At 44.7% G+C, this 18,434-nt stretch overlaps 1 long non-coding RNA gene and 2 other non-coding genes across 4 annotated transcripts; all 3 read left to right on the plus strand.

Annotated features, from left to right (window-relative positions):
• Positions 1 to 11,535: 11,535 nt before the first annotated feature.
• LOC148521366 (uncharacterized) lies at positions 11,536 to 18,434 on the plus strand. 2 transcript variants are annotated; one of them, XR_015878831.1, is made up of 4 exons: positions 11,536 to 11,587; positions 13,891 to 14,086; positions 16,157 to 16,410; positions 18,309 to 18,434. It is a non-coding gene; the product is annotated as an uncharacterized LOC148521366 (long non-coding RNA). The 2 variants fall into 2 exon arrangements; XR_015878830.1 differs by lacking the exon at positions 11,536 to 11,587 and having other exon boundaries at positions 12,825 to 14,086.
• On the plus strand, positions 15,120 to 15,238 carry LOC148521367 (small nucleolar RNA SNORA26). The gene has a single exon (XR_015878838.1). It is a non-coding gene; the product is annotated as a small nucleolar RNA SNORA26 (small nucleolar RNA).
• Positions 17,358 to 17,480, plus strand: LOC148521368 (small nucleolar RNA SNORA26). The gene has a single exon (XR_015878840.1). It is a non-coding gene; the product is annotated as a small nucleolar RNA SNORA26 (small nucleolar RNA).

An 18,434-nucleotide genomic window follows, 5' to 3' on the forward strand; every position in this document is an offset into this window, starting at 1 on the left:
ACTTTGTTGATGCACGTGCGGCTACTGCGCACACAATTCACAAACACAGAAAATAATTTTTTTTTTGGTTTGGACTGGAGTGTACTTTCGGGGGTTACAGCACCCTTAACGGTCAAGCCAGCCGGCCCTTTACTTATGACACAGGCGCACGCTTGGCACTACTTTGTTGATGCACGTGCGGCTACTGCGCACACAATTCACAAACACAGAAAATATATTATTTTTTTAGCACTTGGGGGGAGCACCCCTGATGGACAGAGCACCCCCTGGACAACACTACAGCACCCCTTTAGGACTGGGACACTGCACAGGACTTTGGAACTGACTGCACAACACAGTCCAGCCAGCCCCTATGGACTTTGAAGTAGTGGACACAGCCCCTATTAACAACAGCAGCACAGCACAACACAGCCAGCCCCTATGGACTTTGAAGTAGTGGACAACAGCAGCACTACACTACACTACACTACACAGCACTAACTCCCACCCTCCCTCTTCACTGTCCACAGCCGAGTGAGAAAATGGCGCCGACGCGGGTACCTTATATAGGATCCAAAACCCGCGAGACTCGGAAGGCGGGATGATGACGTTTTGCCTCGATGTCAGATCCGAGTCAGGCGGGAAAAGTCGAGCCTGACTCGGATCGGACTCGGATCGGGGGGGCTCGGGGGGGTTCGGATTTCAGAAATCCGAACCCGCTCACCCCTAATATATATATATATATATATATATAAGCAACAACAGCTTGGCACTCCTCCTCTCCTCTATTAGTGGGTGCCCTCCGCAAATAGTAACAAAATAGGCAGCAGTGGCAGCGGCACTCCCCAGTAGAGAATATAAGGCTGGTTACAAAGAACCTAGTTTACTTCAACGTTTCAATCATTACAATGATTTTCATCAGGAAGTCTTCCTGATGAAAATCATTGTAATGATTGAAACATTGAAGTAAACTAGGTTCTTTGTAACCAGCCTTATATTCTTTACTGGGGAGTGCCGCTGCCACTGCTGCATATATATATATATATATATATATATATATATACACACATACTCACACGCAGTATATATACATGTGTATATATACTGTGGCTATTTTTTGATCACAGGTAATTACACTTTTACAGTGTAATATATATATATATATATATATATATATATATAGATATAGAAGCCCCCACACCTTGCCCCGACACTTACTATAAAAAACCCGGAGGACAGCGTTTAGCTGTGTCAGCTCCGGTCCTTGGTCTCCTCGGCGGCTGAACTGATGTTACCACTGCCGCTGAGGAGCTATCACAGTACCAGTCTCGCAAGATTTGACTCCTCTCGCGAGACTGGTACTGTGACAGGCTGTGATGACAGGTAATAACAGCTGCGCTGCCGAGGAGACCAAGGAGGACCGGAGCTGACACAGCTAAACGCTGTCCTCCGGGTTTGAATAGTAAGCTTCAGGGAAAGGGTGTGGGGGCCCCGGGTTGCCGCCCTGCCTATAATCCAGCCCTGGCTGCCCGGTCGGAACTGAGCTCCGATCGCGGCAGCTGGGCCACACTCGGTGGTGTGTAAAGGAAGGTTAGCTGCCGGCCCGTAAAAGGTGTAAAAAGAGACCGGCCCAGTGGGAACCAGCCCGGCGTCCCGGCGGCCCAATCCGCCCCTGGTCGGGGCTACGATGATGCAATTGCGACGGTGCACCCCGCTTTGCCTGCCTAAACCGCCCCCATCTGCCCTGTTGCACTGACTTGGCAGCCCCCTCCCGGAGAGGGCTGGCCAAATGTCAGTAAGTATGCTACAGTATCCTTATATGTTGTGACTTTGTGTTATATTTGGATTCAGAGTTGGGAATAGAGTAAAGGTCCCCATACATCTGTGACGGATCGCCATGATGTTGCGATCGGATCAGAAACGCTGATCCACCGGTCGGAAATGCCAACCAGCGGCCATCGATTTTCACGTGATACGTTGCAGGATCTGTGAAATTTTAAATGTTACATTTCACTGATGTGCCAATCACGATAATTTTTTGATTGTGATCGGCATATCTGTGATATCCAACATGTTGGATTTCACCGACCCTGCAATGTCCTACCATCCAACATGACCCGTTCCATTAGGTACAGAATGCTCTGCTCCTAGACTTCCCACCTAATTGATGATTGCAGATATCTGTGGCATACTTGCCTACTTTTGAAAACTAGTTTCAGGGAGATTGTAAGTGGTAGCAGAATGTGCCACGTGGAGCACGGCACCCCACTGAGGGGGCGTGTCATATTCCGCCCAAAGGGCGTGTCTAGCTCCACCTATGGGTGTGTCTACTCTATTGTCACTCGGGATATAGAGAAAAAAAATAAAAATTATGAAAAAGCCACAATAAAGGCTTTGAAACGTTGACTTCATACGCTGCTTGTCAGTTATCGTTTGTACCAGGAGTGCCGTTTGTTTTTGCATTCTACATGAACTGTTTATTCAGGCACCCGGGCACGTATTGCTAACTTTAAGGGAGTGCCAGACCTTGGTTGTTTGCTACATATATATATATATATATATATACAGTTAGGTGCATAAATATTGGGACATTGACAGAATTTTCATATTTTGGCCTCTATTCACCACCACAATGGCTTTGAAATGAAACAAACAAGATGTGCTTTAACTGCAGACTTTCAGATTTAATTTGAGGGTAATTACATCCAAATCAGGTGAACGGTGTAGGAATTACAATGATTTCTATATGTGCCTCCCACTTTTTAAGGGGCCAAAAGTAATGGGACTATCAACTCATAAGCTATTTCATGGACAGGTGTGGGCTATTCCCTTGTTATTTCAATATCAATTAAGCAGGTAAAAGGTCTGGAGTTGATTCTAGGTGTGACATTTGCATTTGGAACCAGTTGCTGTCGACTCTCAATATGAGATCCAAAGAGCTGTCACTATCAGTGAAGCAAGCCATCATTAGGCTGAAAAATCAAAACAAAACCCATTAGAGAGATAGCAAAAACATTAGGTGTGGCCAAATCAACTGTTTGGAACAATATTAAAAAGAAAGAACGCACCCGAGAGCTCAGCAACACCAAAAGACCAGGAAGACCACGGAAACAACTGTGGTGGATGACAGAAGAATTATTTCCCTGGTGAAGAAAAACCCCTTCACAACAGCTGGCCAAATCAAGAACACTCTCCAGGAGGTAGGTGTATATGTGTCAAAGTCAACAATCAAGAGAAGACTTCACAAGAGTGAATATAGAGGGTTCACCACAAGATATAAACAATTGGTGAGCCTCATAAACAGGAAGACCAGATTAGAGATTGCCAAACATCATCTAAAAAAGCCATTACAGTTCTGGAACAACATCCTATGGACAGATTAGACAAAGATCAACTTGTACCAGAGTGATGGGAAGAGAAGAGTATGGAGAAGGAAAGGAACTGCTCATGATCCAAAACATACCACCTAATCAGTGAAGCATGGTGGTGGTAGTGTCAAGGACGTGGGCATGTATGGCTGCCAATGGAACTGGTTCCCTTGTATTTATTGATGATGTGACTGCTGACAAAAGCAGCAGAATGAATTCTGAAGTGTTTCGGGCAATATTATATGCTCATATTCAGGCAAATGCTTCAGAACTCATTGGACGGCGCTTCACAGTGCAGATGGACAATGACCCGAAGCATACTGCAAAAGCAACCAAAGAGTTTTTTTAAGGCTAAAAAGTGGAATGTTATGCAATGGCCAAGTCAATCCCCTGACCTGAATCCGATTGAGCATGCATTTCACTTGATGAAGACAAAACTGAAGGGAAAATGCCCCAAGAACAAGCATGAACTGAAGACATTTGCAGTAGAGGCCTGGCAGAGCATCACCAGGGATGAAACCCAGCGTCTGGTGATGTCTATGCGTTCCAGACTTCAGGCTGTAATTGCCTGCAAAGGATTTGCAACAAAGTATTAAAAAGTGAAAGTTAGATTTAGGATTGTTTAGTTTGTCCCAATCATTTTGGCCCCTTAAAAAGTGGGAGGCACATATAGAAACCGTTGTAATTCCTACACCGTTCACCTGATTTGGATGTAATTACCCTCAAATTAAATCTGAAAGTCTGCAGTTAAAGCACATCTTGTTTGTTTAATTTCAAAGCCATTGTGGTGGTGAATAGAGGCCTAAATATGAAAATTCTGTCAATGTCCCAATATTTATGCACCTCACTGTATATATATATATATATATATATATATATAAATATATATATATATATATTAGATACAAAATGAACCCTTATATCGCGCATGCACTGGTTCAGCTGCACCAATTAGGTGGACCTCTGCTAGTAGAGGACCTAAAAATAGAAATGGAAGAGAAGGGGTACCTGTGGTGCGCTACAACTTTGAGTATTAATTGAATAGAAGAAATTTCCACCACTTAGGGGGATTTATTGCAATATTAGCTGTTGGTCATACACAACCTTCTAGTTAGTCTTCAAATCACCATAAGTTTATGTTTTGGATATTGTTCATAAAATAAAAGCCCTATGATAGCCCATAATTCTTATACCTGAATATTGTATTCTTGGTATATCAACAGAGGTAAAAATATAAACAAAGCTTTGAAAAACCTGCACCTACCACATAAGAAGTCCACCTAAGAGCTCACACCTGTACAGGTGTAGGTGGCAGATAACATCTATCCTTCTGTACTGGGGCAGGTTTACTAAAAGTTGTTTTATGCTATTTATCTATTGATAATATCAACGTTTCAGAACTTGTATTTATGATCTTTCGTCCCGACAAAAGAACATAAATACAAGTTCTGAAACGTTGATATCATACAGGCTCCGTGTGGATTTCTTATAAAGTCATCCGAGTGCCACCTCTCAAATATTGCTATATATATATATATATATATATATATATACTGCAAAAGTTTGGCACTCAGGAGAGACTGCGAGAGATGGGGTGCCTTCCTAAATAATGCATACAATCACAATGTTTCTCCTATGTGAGGTATAGCAACCCCCAGGGAAAGAACAAAACACAGGAGACACTCCCTTGGAAAATAGAAAAAATATATATATACTTATATCATATTGAAAAAACAGTACAGCAACATGTCAACGTTTCAAGATCCGCAGACCTTTTCGTCAGGACTATACAACTGGTATCCAGTTGTACAGTCCTGACGAAAAGGTCTGCAGACCTTGAAACGTTGACATGTTGCTGTACTGTTTTTTCAATATGATATAAGTATATATTTTTTCTATTTTCTAAGGGAGAGCCTCCTGTGTTTTGTTTTTTCCCTGGGGGTTGCTATACCTCACATAGGAGAAACATTGTGATTATATATATATATATATATATATATATATGTGACTGTATCTAGGACACAAGCCTGTGACACTCAGCACCCAGCCACCATGGGCTATATATTTATACGTATATGTGACGCAGTTTCCGTTCCTTTCCTTGATGACAGTGCACTCTCCACAAACTGCATGCAAATTCTCAATAATAGCTTAGTGGGATGTTGTATTTAAACATTACTGGACTTAGTTGTTGATGTTGACACACACACATCCGGTCACAGGCATACAGAACTGCATTCTGTAAGGGCACTCACTGACAGCCATCCATTTATTGGCTGTCAGTGAGTACACTTCCAGAGGCAGTTCTGTATGCCTGTGACACTCGGCACCCAGCCACCATGGACAAAATAAATATATATGAGACGCAGTTGCCTTACTTTGGAGCCGGCCACCGTGGGGGCAGTAAAGGTCACCGCACACCACTGACTGCTGCCCGACACCTGATCACTGCAGCGCTGCTGTTACCTCTGCGGGGGGCCGCCGAAGAAGCCGCGGACAAGCACACTACAGGTATGTGTGCACTGCTGACAAGCCGGCCACCGCTACCCACTACCCCGCAGTGGCCGGCTTCAATAACATGGCGTCACGCAATGTGACGTCCCCCTGCAGACCCCGCCCCCGGCATTCCGGACTCGCGCATGTGCAGTCCGGTGTTAAGAAGAAACCGGGAGTTAATGCACACTTTGAGGGGCAGCGGGAGGCTTCACTAAAAATCGGGAGCCTCCCGTTAAAATCGGGAGGGTAGGCAACCATGATCTGTGGTGAACTAGGTAATTGATGAGACAGGTGTTTCAGCACAGGCGGCTGCAATCATCAATTAGGTGGGAAGTCCAGGAGCAGAGTATTTTGTACCTAATGGAACAGGTCATGTTGAAGGGTCTGCAATGTCGGGTTGCAGGTTCACAACATCGCGGCAATCCATCTCTGATGTATGGGGACCTTAAGACAGAGCAAGTAACTGTGTACCTGTACAAACTGTGGGCCTGATTCAGACCCGGACGCTATTTGCGGCCACTCGCTCTCAAAAAGAGGCCGGATATTTAAATTGAGCCCTTTGCGGTGTGAGTATCCCTCTATGTCTGTGAGAGCATCCGCTAAATGCGCTCGCTATCTTTTCAAGATGCCCCTTTGCCGTTTGCAAATCACATCATCTCCTGTTTTATTAATCGGAAACATCGAACGGCATCTGAACTGCTCGCAGCGCTTGAGGTAGGAATTACTTCCCGTAATCACTGCGAGCAGTTCAGGCTAAAAGACAACCAAGTGACGTGATCGATGACGCTCCTTTGCTAATTATGCACTCTCATTAAACGCCCTTTTGACCGCTGGGCACGCCTGCATTCGCACAACCACTCCCCCGTTTTCAAGCAGCTTCCCCCGTTACCACCCACAAACGGCACATTCTGTCACTCAAAATAGCAGCCCCTCTGTTTTACGAGTGCACGATTTCCGACCGCAATGACTGATTTGCGCATGCGCATTGCGAACCATACGCATGCGCAGTTGTGCAACCATCGCTCAGAGCGAGCGTGCGGACGCTTACTAGCGTGTCTGAATCAGGCCCTGTGTTTCAATGCAAGGGGTGCAAATACATAAAGAAAATTGCATGCAGGGTAAATACTGGCTATTTTTACATGGCAATTTAGATTTCAGTTAGAACACGCCCCTCCCAAATCTAAAGCTCTCTGCACATTTTACATCTGCCGCACCTGCAGTGCAACATAAAGATTCACAGTTATGGCCCTTACACACAAGTCGATCAGACGATCAGATATTGTTGTCCGGTCGTCCTGTATGTGCTGGATGTTCGATATCAACGATCGCGGGTCCCTAGAACAAACAGTCTAACCTGGTCGATATCGACCAGGTTGGCCTGCATGCACGGGCGATGGTCGATATCAATCATCCGTGCCTGCGCATCAACCATCGTTTGGTCGTTAGAGGGGTTGATAAAAAGAACTATATAAACGATCAAACAATATAGTTTATATCGTTCTTTTAAGTTGGCCCGTGTGTATGCACCATTACTTGCTCTTTTACTCTATTCCCAACTCTGAATCAGACACTTTATCATGTGCTACAAGAGAGTATGCATGCAAGACCATAAACAATTAAGTCAGTTGTGTTTTAAAATCACTTAAAAATTGGATTTTAAGAGGGTACTCCTCTCCTCTCTAAAGCATATATGGCCATTTAGCATGGGGGAGGAGGTAGAGAGCGGAGCCACACAAGTGAAGGGGAGGGAAGGGGTGGAGTAGTTGAACAGTACATGCAGCAGCAGGAAGCTGCTCTCTCTTTCTGTTTCGCTGGCTGGAGGTGAGTGTGTGTGTAGTAAAGCTGTGCTGCAGGCTTGGGCCTAGCTAGGGGAGAGACGCTGCTGCCACATGGTAGCTTGTACAGTGCGTGCATCCCATCTTATAGTCACCGGTCTCTGTGCTGAGTGGCTGTAGAATAGCTGATCTTGCTGGCGTGATGTGAAACCTCATGGTGTAATAACCCTTGTGTGGTACCCATGTTACATGTATGACTTCATGCTCTTTACATGTTGCTCTTAATGTATGCATCCCCTTCTCTGTACACCCAGAGCCCTCCTTATGCTCTGTGGTGTCTGACACGGGGGCAGAGTGACTCCTCTCTAAAACACAGTGTGGGGGTTGCCCCCTCTGCTCTGTATCCTGTCGTGAGGTATATACACCCCCTGTATGCAGCCTCTACTCAGCTTACACCAGACCAGACCCCAGGATTTTATGTTACATATACTGTTGTGTAGGATTGAAGTCATTGGAAGAAATCTAAGAGTGCAGTGTGGTAAATACAAATGTATGAAATGTTATGGGGCTCACGTAGTACTTCATGTAAACACAATTTTATTTATTTTCTTTTTGTATGCACCAAGGACTCTCATGCATCCTTCCCTATGGGGTTGGTGGAAGGGGCATGTAAGAGTTGGCAGAGTACAGTAAGCTTATTTACAAGCACTATCCAGACTGACTGCACCCTTCCTGGTGTAAATTATGTACATGCTGACCCTCCAACATGACCCTTTCCACCAGGTACAAAGTTATCTGCTCCTGGACTTCCCTCTTCATTTATGATTGCCATCACCTGTGTTAAATGCTCTTCTTTTCAATGAGTTAGTTCAACACAGGTGACCACAATCATAAATTAAGTGGGAAGCCCAGGAGCTGAGCATTGTGTACCTGATGGAGGGGGGCATGTTGGAGGGTCTGCACAAGTATGTGTGTATATATATATATATATATATATATCTCTCTCTAAAACAGTCAGCAGCGGCACTCAAGCAGATAAATATATATATATATTTTTCAATTTCTCTCCTTGCTTCACTGTGTGCAACTTGGTTCTATTAAAGAACCATTTAAGCTTGTGACATTGGGGAAGATGTATGAAGCCCAGAAACTATATCAGCGCATGTTATGTGCGCTGATACCGCTTCTCCCCGATGTATGATCGGGGGTCTGGGAGGTAAATGACAGAGACTACCGGCTCCAGGGCTCCACGCGGGGATCTCGCGTACTTGCGAGATCCCGCGCATGTTCACTGGAGCCGCCCAGGACAGAGACACAGCGCATCGGCACTAGGCTGATGCGCTGCTGTCTCTAGCGGGTAGCGCCGGAGGGGGGAGTTAATGCTCCCCCTCTCCGGCCGATGAGATGTTTATACATCTCATCGGTAGTGCTTCCTGCTTCGCCTCGGTAAAGAGGCGAAGCGGGAAGAGCTATAGCGGCACGGTAAGTGCCGCTATAATACATCTACCCCATTACCTGTAAATGAACCTCTGTGGACAGAGATGTAATCCAATGTATAGTGACTATTGCAGTATATGGGGGGAGATTTACCAAGTCTTAGAGATGCTGTGAACAGAGTTAACGTACCACCAAATCTGCTCCTAACTGACATGTTACAGGCTGTTTGAAAAATGACAGGAGCTGATTGGTTGGTACTTTATTCCCCTCCACTTTATTATTCTCCAAGGCTTAGTACATCTGCCCCGTGGGGTTCTGTTGTTGAATCCATTTTTTTTATTTTTTTTAAAACCACCAATAAAATGCACGTATTGCCAGTGGCTCAGGCATTTAAGTGGAGCTCATCATTGTAAATGCCAGTTTTATAGGATGTTATAGTGGTGGCAGATTTGTGCCTCTTCTCTAAATGTTTCACAAGTTCTCTTAATGTAATTATAAATCCAGTCTGTACACACTACGGCCTCCATTTATTAATGATTGCAATGCGATCTGTGCATGACATTACCGCCCATGATTGCATTGCAGTATGCAATCGTAGCCCCCGGGTGTATCATCCGACACATGCAGGGACACTGGCTCCGAAAGAAGCCCAACCCTGCGATGTGTGCGTCGAGCTGCTGCGATTGTGCAGTTCCACTGACTGCACGGCCGTCATTGCCGGAGGAACCCTCTGCCGCCTAATTATGCACAGTGTAGCCGATAGGCCTCATCAGCTAACGCAATTGCATTCTGTATGTTGTAAATGTGGGAGCATTGCATACCCCATAGAAACCTATGGGGGATGCAGCTGTCTGCGGGAATGGAGGGATCACAGCAGGTATCTGAGATACCTCCAGCAGTCCATCCTTCATACATCCGGGGGGAAATTTAATATTTATGGTTAACCCCCGAAAACTGATGTTTTTGGGGAAATAGCCGCAAATATAGAAAAAATGGGCCCCTACATATGCTGCAACTTGTTTTGTTATGGTATATGGGGGTAGATGTATGAAGCCCAGAAACGGTATCAGCGCACGTTATGTGCGCTGATACCGCTTCTCCCCGATGTATTATCGGGGGTCTGGGCGGTAAATGACAGGGGCGCTAAGCGCCCCTGTTATCGGCGCTGCTATCTGCAAGATAGCATCGCCGATAGCCTGGGCCATGTACGAACGGTCATAACGTCTGACCGTTCGGCCGGCTGTAGCTGTCGTTATCGACAGCTACAGCCTGGCGTTAACTATCCCCACAGCAGGGACAGCGCTGTCCCTGCTGCAGCTGCCGGCTCCAGGCTCCACGCGGGGATCTCGCGATACTTGCGAGATCCCGCGCATGCTCAGTGGAGCCGGCCGGGAAGAGACACAGCGCATCAGCATTAGGCTGATGCGCTGCTGTCTCTAGCGGGTAGCGCCGGAGGGGGGCGTTAACGCTCCCCCTCTCCGGCCGATGAGATGTTCACACATCTCATCGGTAGTGCTTCCTGCTTCGCCTCGGTAAAGAGGGGAAGCGGGAAGCGTTATAGTGGCACGTTAGGTGCTGCTATAATACATCTACCCCATGATGTCTTAAGGTCATTAGTCCTCTATAGATTATTTTGCTCCTTGGCTGTAGACTTAAGTTAAATATAACAAACAATTATTTGTTAGTGATTTTTGCCTTGATTTAAATCAGAATTTTTTTTTTATTTTATTAAGGCAAAACCAGCAGTTTACAAAAAAAATGCTGTTTTAAATCCTGTAGAGAAATGTTGTTAAATTTCCCCCTTAACGTTGTAGCCCTCTAGGGGTAAATGTAATAGGCTGCAGTTTTGAGACATTGGTGAGTCTGCCCGATGTTTTAATAGGCAAAACTAGGTTGATTTTGCCTATTAAAAGACGGCTACTTTAAAACATCGGGCAGTCTCGCATGGGACTCTCCAATGTCTCAAAGCCACAGTCTATTACATTTACCTTCTGATTTCTCTTATTTTATAGCCTATACAAATATTTATATTTTGAAAAAGTTGCCTGCCAGTTCTTATAGTGCATACACACGGTACAACCTGCTCGATCATCGATATCGTTGAACGATTTTTATCTTCTTTAAAAACGACTGATATTATTTAACTATTTCATCAATGATCATGAAAAATGAACGATATCTGACAGTATTTAAATGACATAGAGCAAGTTGGCCTGCATGTACCATCAACCTCAGATATTATCATCCATACGGCCACGTGCATCGTTAGTCGTTCAATGCAAAAAAGTCAACAATATGAACGATAAAACAATATCGTTAATATCGTCCTGCAAAGTTGGACAGTCTGTATGCACCATTACACAATATATATATATATATATATATATATATATTTTTTTTTTTTTTCCTTTCTATGTTTTAAATGATACAACTATAATCTTTGCACCTTTTTAACATCTATAATTTGTTTTTTGTTTTTAAGGTGTATGGAACAAATACTACTCCAATCTCTACTTAACGATTTGCCATGTAGTATGTAGACACAAATTTAAAGTATACTAGTGTTCAAAAGTTTGGGGTCACTTAGAAATGTCCTTATTTTTGAAAGCGGACTGTTTTTTTTTTTTTTTTTTTTTTTCAATGAAGATAACATTAAATTAATCAGAAATACTCTGTTAATGTGGTAAATGACTATGCTAGCTGCAAACGTCTATTTTTTTTAAAGGAATATCTACATAGGTGACTAGCGGCCCATTTCCAGCAACCATCACTCCAGTGTTCTAATGGTACATTGTGTTTGCTAAGCGCGCTAGAAGACTAATGGATGATTAGAAAACCCTTGTGCAATTGTTAGCACAGCTGAAAACGGGTTTGCTTGTTAGGGAAGCTATAAAAGTGGCCTTCCTTTGAGCTAGTTGAGTATCTGGAGCATCACATTTGTGGTTTCGATTATACTCTCCAAATGGCCAGAAAAAGAGAACTTTCATGTGAAACTCGAGAGGCTATTCTTGTTCTTAGAAATGAAGGCGCTTCCATGCGGAAAATTGCCAAGAAACTGAACATTTCCTGCAACTGTGTGTTCTACTCCCTTCAGAGAACAGCACAAACAGGCTCTAGCCAGAATAGAATGAGAAGTGGGAGGCCCCGGTGCACAACTGTGCAAGAAGACAAGTACATTAAAGTCTCTAGTTTGAGAAATAGTCGCCTCACAAGTCCTCAACTGACAGCTTCATTAAATGCTACCCGCAAAACGAAAGTGTCAACGTCTACAGTGAAGAGGCGACTCCGGGATGCTGGCCTTCTAGGCAGAGTGGCTAAGAAAAAGCCACATCAGAGACTGAATCGGTGTGATTTAGGCCGGCAGTACAAATCCCAGCAGCGGAAGCCCAGCAGTGAAGATCCCAAATGTCTTTTAGGTAACTAATAACTAATGGGGGGTATCCACTTAGTGATATACAAACAACAGCACGATTGCGACATTGCAATCATGCTGTCGTTTGTATAGCTAGTGATGTGCCTAGACTGAACGTTCACTCGTTCAGTCCCGGCACATCCCTCATCCCTGCACATGCAGAACCTGACTAGATCGGCAGGTTGACCTGCATGTACGGGCGATGTCGGAAGCGACCCGCGGACACACGCATCGCGGGTCGCTTCCGTCAAAAACATGCCCGATGCATGCGTGACTTGCAAGCGATTGCACGATAACGACATCGTTATCGTGCAAGCGCTTGTTTAAATCACTTAGTGGATACCACGCATTACCCTCCTTTTGAGGTGCCTAACCCCCTTCCCCTAGCCTAACCCTAACCTACTGGGGGGTGCCTAACCCTAAGTGTCCCCTGTGGCTGTCCACACCTGGCTTACCTTCGATCAGTAAGCTGGGTGTCGGGCACCCGGCGTAAGTCTAGTGACGCGTCGGATTTCGACGCCTGTCATTTAAACCTTGCCGGGATTTGACAGTCGGGAATCCGGCGGTCGGCTTTGTGACCGTCTGCTTACTGAATGCATCCCTCTGAGACTGGCCAATAAAAGGAAAAGATTAATATGGGCAAAAGAACACAAACATTGGACAGAGGAATATTGGAAAAAAGTGTTATGGATAGACAAATCGAAGTTTGAGGTGTTTGGATCACACAGAAGAACATCTGTAAGACGCAGAACAAGTGAAAAGGTGCAGGAGGAGTACCTGACGCCATCTGTCAAGCATGGTGGAGGTAATGTGATGGTCTGGGGCTGCTTTGGTGCTGGTAAAGTGGGAGATTTGTAAAAGGGATTTTGAGTAAGGAAGGCTATCGCTCCATTTTACAATGCCATAGCCTGTGGACAGCGCTTGATTGGAGCCAATTTCTACCTCCAACAGGACAATGACCCAAAGCACACCTCCAAATTATGCAAGAACTATTTAGGGAAGAAGCAGGCAGCTGGTATTCTGTCTGTAATGGAGTGGCCAGCGCAGTTACCAGATCTCAACCCCATTGAGCTGTTGTGGGAACAGCTTGACCATATGGTACGCAAGAAGTGTCCATCAAGCCAATCCAGCTTGTGGGAGGTGCTTCAGGAAGCGTGGGGTGAAATTTCTTCAGATCACCTCAACAAATTAACAGCTAGAATGCCAAAGGTCTGCAATGCTGTAATTGCTGCCAAAGGAGCATTCCTTGACTAAAGTTTTTGAAGGACAAAATTATTTCAAATCATTATTTCTAACTTGCCAACATCTTGGCTATATGTTCTATTAATTTTGCAACTCAATTTGATAAATAAGTCCGTTTTCATGTAAAACACAAAATTGTCTGGGTGGCCCCAAATGTTTGAACTGTAGTGTACTTCTATAGGGTACAGGAGCCAATGGCCCACTGGGGACCCTTTGCTGAGCCCACGGCACAAGGCGCTGCACATCAACGTGGCTCGTGAACTCCGCCACGGGACACACGATGACTGGAAATGTGTAGCTTGAGTCGATGTACCAACCGTTTCAGGCGGATGGACGCTTACACGTGTGGAGAAACCCTGGAGCCCACATGCCAAAAGGTCAGTCCAGGGTGGTGGTGGCTCTGTTATGGTGCGATGTTTTTCAGCTGGCACGCATTCCGAGCCCCTGAAACATCAGTAAACGGAAGTTGCGTAACCAACCTCGTGGATTGCTTGCACGCTTTCATGTCATGCATTCACTCAGAGGAGCGGGCTCTAGTAGCACAACAATGCGCCACTGCACAGGTCTGACCCTACTTGTGCGGAATAGTTAAGCTACATTCAATACAACAGTTGTATTAAATAAAATCCACACTGGAATGCACAGCTGTCTGGTATGGAGGATGTGGTGCAGGAACTAAGAACCACAACAACTACTACCAGCAGAATTCAAGGTGTATATAATATTATTAATTATTATTGCGCCACAAGTGTTCCGCAGCGCCTTACAAAGTACATAAACAAATAATTTGATAACTGACTTACAGTACAATATAGGACATGGATAATATACATTGCTACATTAGTGACCATAACGCCTAGATATGCAACAGAGCGTAAGCAACCAAGTATTGGGTGCCCTGGTGGGGGGTAAGAAGTAGGTGAAAGTAAAGTAAGGAGAAGCACCAGAGGGTAGAGGCCCTGCTCCAAAGAGCTTACATTCTAAAGGGGAGGGGCAGATAAACAGGTGTGACACAGATGGGGTAAACAATGAATATGCTTTGCAAGTCTTAGCGGACTACAGAGTGCCACTTTAGTTGGTATTTCAGTCTCTGCAACTAGCATTATTCAACAAGTTAAATCACAACTTCCATTTCTGTGTAAACAAGTTGCCATCTTTTTACAATGGAAATGTTTTTGGTTCCTACCCACCTCACTGCAGCCCTAATTCACTGTAAACTAGATCAGTGATCTGTTGGTTACGCACTATTGTGGAATCAGAACACAAAGCAATGTACAATTGTTATGCTTAATTCCATATCTTACATTAATGGTCAAGAAAACCACAACATGGCGGTAGTTGCTAGCCAGTATGCATTGACTGTAAATCAGTATTGTACACTGAGTTATCGGGAACATCCCCTCTTCTGCTTTGCCCACTTTAAGATGATCTGTTCTTTAAGTGGCCAATATAGAGGGGTATAGCAAAGCTCTATAAAACTCAAAGTAAAAACTACATATTTGCTTTGAATCCTGTCTAGTGCAACAAAGATGTGACATGTCAGAGTAAATATGAATAACTGCATTTAGTATAAGCTTTTTTGTAATGTACAGAGAAGACGCCCTCCTTCCTGCAGTAGGCATGTGGGGATTGTTTCTTGTGTAGCCTGCAGACAGACATGGGAGCATGGCTTCCTGCCAGTATATGGGATGCTCACTGCTCCTAAATATTTGTATCTGGTCAGATCAGTATTGTTGACATGTAAAACTTTTGAATTTAGAGACTGGAAGGAATTTACTTAGCTGTGGGGTAAACTACACAGCTGTTTGTATTGCCCCCTATATCAGTGCATATAATGTTCCAGTGCTAGTCCTGTTATCTAAGCCTGTAGGTGACCAGTCCGCTTACAGCTTATTGGGGGAGATGTATTAACGTGCCGCTATAACGCTTCCTGCTCTGCCTCTTTACCAAGGCGAACCAGTAACTGAGATGTATTAACATCTCATCGGCCGGAGCAGGGGAGTAATAACTTTCCCTTCCGGATGCACTGTCTCAGTCCCGGCCAGCTCCACTGATCATGCGCGGGATCTCACAAGTATCGTAAGACCCCGTGTGTAGCCCTGGAGCCGCCAGCCCCCGCAGCAGCGCTGTCCCTGCTGTGGGGATAGGGCATCGCCAAGCTGTAGTTGTCGATGGCGACAGCTGCAGCAGTCGGAACAGTCAGGCGAACTCGCCGTTCATGCATAGCCCTGTCGGTCGGCACTGCTAACTTGTAGATGGTAGTGCCGATAATGACTGGTGCATAGCGCCCCTTTCATTTACCGCCTAGCCCCCCCAATCATACATGGGGGAGAAGCTGTATCATAATGTGCGCTGATGCCACTTCAGCGGTTAATACAGCTCCTTCCCCCAGTATGTGATCTTGTAATGTGCTCTAATAATTACAATGTTTAATACTTGTCTTACAGGAAACTTCCAAGAACTTCAGTTTATATGACCGATCTTTGCATTACCTATTTGTTAAAGAGTCGGACCTACATCTTGCAGCAGTTGGATGAAAACGTGTCGTCATAGATGCCCTTCTAGTTGGCCATAGCACATCAATTCCATCCTTGCAAAATCATCCGCACCATGCTTCATTCATCCTTTTCAGCTAAGGGAAGCTCTGTCCCTGCAAATCTTGTGCTTTCTTCTGGAGTTACACATAAGGAGAGATTACAAGGTGACCTTTACTATAATATGACTACTTTGGTGTAGCTGCAATTACTAATAGTTAAGTCTTACTAATAACGATCTCATTTTAAAGCTAGATGATGGCTTAAAAAAAAACAACTAATGGTGCATACACACGGCAGATTTTTCTTTAGATCTGAACGATAACTATTTTAAAAAAGTTTATATCTGAAAAAAAAAAATCTGATGAACATTCCCGTTTGCTGTCAGATTTGGTCGATTTTCATTCACTTTTTTAATACAGGCTGAAATCTTAAAATAATTTGCCAATGGTTCATCTGACATATCTGATTGTGTATGCACCATTAGACTTATAATGCAGGGATGATATTGGTCATTCGTCCCATTCTCTCGGGCATTGTTTTCACCTCACAGAAAAGACTGCCAAGCTGATCATGTGACTGCTGCTCATGGCGCTGGCTTTGTCTGGTTTCAGCTGACAGCCACACTGACGGTACCCGGGACCCTTTATTAGGTGCTGGAAGGGGCCTGTGTTCTCTCTTGCTGATCAGAGTTGAGTGTCGGTTGTAAATCTGTGCCTCGGTCTTGGGGTCTAGCTAGGGGAGAGAATCTGCTGCCAAATGGTGGTATGTATGGTGTGGGAGAATGGATCCTACCCAAGTAAAAGGGATTCTGGTGTTCTGTGAATCCTTACGGTGTAATAACACCTTATTTAATAGCAGTTATTTATATAGTGCACACATATTCCATAGGTCGTTCACATCTGTCCTTGCCCCAGTGTATCTTACAATCTATATTCCCTACCACATACATGCTAGGGTTTGTCAGTAGCCAACTAACCTACCAGTATATTTTTGGAGTGTGGGAGAATACACAAACTAATAGGGTCATGGTAGGAATCGAACCCAGAGCCTCAGTGCTGTGAGGCAGTAACCATGTTACATGTATGACTATATGATGTGTGCATCCCCTTCTCTGTACACCCAGAGCCCTCCCTATGCTCTGTGGTGTCTGACACAGGGGGACAGAGTGACTCCTCTCTAAAACACAGTGTGGGGGTTGCCCCCTCCTCCCTGTATCCTGTCGTGAGGTACATACACCCCCTGTATTCAGCCTCTACCCAGCTCGCCCCCGGTCAGACCCCTTTAGGTTATGTTACATATACTGTTGTGTATGGACTCGCACCCTTAGATTACTCTGGATTGAGGTCATTGGATGACACCCGAAGGCGCAGTGTGGTAAATACGAATGCATGAAAAGCTATGGGGCTCATGTAGTGTTTGATAACACAATTTGACTTTTCTCCTTGCCTCCAAATTGAAGTGTTTATTTTCTCCTGTTTGTGTGCACCAAAGATCCTCATGCACCCATCCCTGTGGTTAGGGGGGGGGGGGGGTGGTGGTTCTGGTGCTTAGGAAGGAGCATGTAAGAGTGGGCAGAATACAGTACGGGGGTATTTATGTAAAATGCTGACCGTGTGTAATCTGCATTTTACATTGTAAATGTCGGTTTATTATTTACAAGCACTGTCCATATTGACACTTATAGGGCCCATACACCTAAACGATTCACATAAGATTTGATTCATCATACGATTTCCCTTCAATCAACACAAGTCGAGTCGTTCTGTTTTGATGCTATTTTTACACACGTTTTTCATGCGATCAATCGTAAGATCATTGCGTCACTATATGACGGATCGTGTGCATCTCAAAAACCATGCAATCGATTAGGTATAAATTTAAATAGAGGGCTGTGCTTAACTGGGGGTATAAAAACAGCCTCCCTCCTCAGCTCTGTGCACTCCTGTTTGCTCTGTGATTAGTGAGGCTTGGTTTTTACCCTGCTGAACGCTCCACATTGCTAGCTACTGTGCATTGCTCTGTATTGCCTGGCTTTACAAAGTGCTTCTTGCTCTATTTACAGTGGTCAGTCTGTTTCCTGCTTTTTTGTGCTGATGGATCCCTGCCGTTATAGAGCACTGCTGCTGTCCTATGCTGTGGTTGAGTGAGGAGAGCGAGAGGGCCCAGCATAGGAGGAGGATGAGGTCCT

This window comes from Taudactylus pleione, unplaced genomic scaffold (assembly GCF_031769625.1).
Source record: "Taudactylus pleione unplaced genomic scaffold, aTauple2 ptg000169l, whole genome shotgun sequence".
Lineage (NCBI taxonomy): Eukaryota > Metazoa > Chordata > Amphibia > Anura > Myobatrachidae > Taudactylus > Taudactylus pleione.